This window comes from Pteropus vampyrus, unplaced genomic scaffold (genome assembly GCF_000151845.1).
Source record: "Pteropus vampyrus isolate Shadow unplaced genomic scaffold, Pvam_2.0 Scaffold17, whole genome shotgun sequence".
NCBI classification, from domain to species: domain Eukaryota; kingdom Metazoa; phylum Chordata; class Mammalia; order Chiroptera; family Pteropodidae; genus Pteropus; species Pteropus vampyrus.
Genome location: NW_011888798.1, coordinates 9,660,726 through 9,663,028, shown reverse-complemented (window position 1 = coordinate 9,663,028; position 2,303 = coordinate 9,660,726). Strand labels below are relative to the sequence as shown.

General features: G+C 34.3%; 1 protein-coding gene and 1 pseudogene across 5 annotated transcripts in view; both read right to left on the bottom strand.

Annotated features, from left to right (window-relative positions):
* ZRANB3 (zinc finger RANBP2-type containing 3) overlaps positions 1–2,303 on the bottom strand; it is a 262,163-nt gene that overhangs the window by 155,954 nt on the left and 103,906 nt on the right. The window lies entirely within an intron of this gene.
* Positions 526–1,069, bottom strand: LOC105288343 (annotated as a pseudogene).

Below are 2,303 nucleotides of genomic sequence, written 5' to 3'. Positions count from 1 at the left end.
ATATATATACACATACATATAAACATATATTCTCTATACTATTTATATTCTTGCAACTCTTCTTTAAGGATGAAATAACTTCCAAATAAAAAGCTGGAAGAAAAAAGTTACAGGTCTACAACCTAGGACCAGCTATACTGGGAAGATAGACAACAGGGCTGACCTATTTCAAAAGGAGTGGTCAAGAGTAAGCCATTCTAGACAGTGCTGAAAGAAGAAAAACTTCTAACTTATTTTAAAGTTATTTTAAAAAATCAATGTAACACTGATATTAAAACATGAAAGGCAGCATGAAAGACAATCAAAGATCAATCTCACATTTGAATACTGGTGCAAAGCTTTTAAGTAAACTATTACAATACAGAATTCAGTAGGCCATTAAAAGAATAACATGAGTAAGGGGAATTCAAATCTAGGAATAAAAAAATTGCTCAACATAAGATTGTTACTGTAATTCACAATGTTAATGGAATAAAAGGGAAAATATAATGATAGTCTTTAGAGGCCAAAAAGGCAACTAAAAATATTCAATTTTCATTCTTGACACATAACAGTTCTTAGCTTATTAATCTTCTCATGAAAAATCTGTTCAATCACCACAGATAAAGTCACTAATGAATCTTTATTCCTTTTGTCCAATCTCCACCTCACTTTTTGCCAGCACCGACATTGGCCTTTGCAACCCCACTTTTCTTCATTCTTTTCGTTTGTTCCTTTCACTGTTTTCTTGAGGTCTTTTGCTTCTCATACAGGTCATGTATTGGAAGTCTATCTTTAGGTTCATTTTTCTTTGCATAATCCAGGGAATCATAAATCATGCCAAAGCCAGTTGTCTTGCCACCACCAAAATGGGATCTGAATCCAAGTACAAAGATGACATCTCTTGTGGTCTTGTACATTGTGGCTAGTTTTTCCCCAATTTCTGTATTAGGTACTGTTGCCTTCCCAGGGTGAAGACATCAATGACCATTTGTTTCGGTTGAAGTAGCCTATTGGTCATGAACTTCCTGATCTGGATAGTTACTGTGTCATTCATGATAGCGGCCGATCCTCAAACAGCCAGAGAGGAAAAGAGCTCTCATTAACTATTATTAAAAAGATAATCTCTTCATGTGAGAAAAAGTATGTATCTCAGCCAAAAAGGCTATGTCATACTTAATGGAGAAAAAAACATTCCCATTGATATCGGAAATAAGAGAAAGAAATGATATATATAAATATTAGAAGAGACAGGCAAAAACTATATTCGTTGAAGATGTGACGAAATACTTAGAAACTGAAAGAATCAACAGAAAAATTATTACTACTGTTAGTAGCAGTTTCTAGGTATTACCTAATGAATTTAGGTAAGTGGTTAGTTTCAAATCATGATGAAAAAAGTTTGATACTTTGGAAGGAATGATCAAAACAGAGCAATGAAACAGAATAGATTACAGGAACAGGCCAAATATGTATGGGAATTGAGTATATGATAAAGGTGGCATTTTAAGCCAATGAATGGTTTATTCAATCAATGCTGTTAGGAAAATTGGCGAATGAAGGAAATCAGAATATGTTACCACAAAATATGTCTCTCTGAAATAAAAATTATTTTGAGCTGAAGGTAATTAGGAAGCTGTAAATGTAGAAAAAGCCTCCAACTTTCTGCCTAAAGGCAGGAAATAAATTCTCCTTTTACTGGCAATAGACTCTTATCAGTTCGGGGAGGTTCCAGTGGAATCTGCAAATAAATCTTATTAAACTAACACTTATTTTCCTAGTTACTTCTTCATCATTTACTATTCTCAACCCAAATCCCTATGTTTTGTCAATTCATCAAATTGATTTTTGTCTATAAGGTATAAAAACTTGCTACTCTGCTTACTTCTCTGTGTCTTCTTTCTCTTGTAAAAGTTCATATGTACATATAAAAATTCAATAAAATTTATATCCTTTCTCCTGTTAATCTGTCCTTGCCAGGGACCCTAAAAGGGTCAAGAAAACTTTTTCCTCCCCCACATTAGCCATTTGAAACATAATAAAACTGGTCGTTGCTTCACCTCTCACTATTAGAACATTTCCAGATAGAGCATATTAAAAAGGAACACAGAAAAGTGATAAAAAAAAAAAAAAGGAGTTTTGGAGAAACATGGAGGAGTGAGAGATGTCCCCAGATCTCTCCCTTTGAAACAACAATAAGCTGAACATCTAAAACTCAACAGAAAACACACAAACTGCACACCAGCACGTCTGAGTGTGGGATCCATGCATAAGAACTACCACAGGTCAGAACCCTGGGTGATCAGCAGTGAAATGGGAGAAAT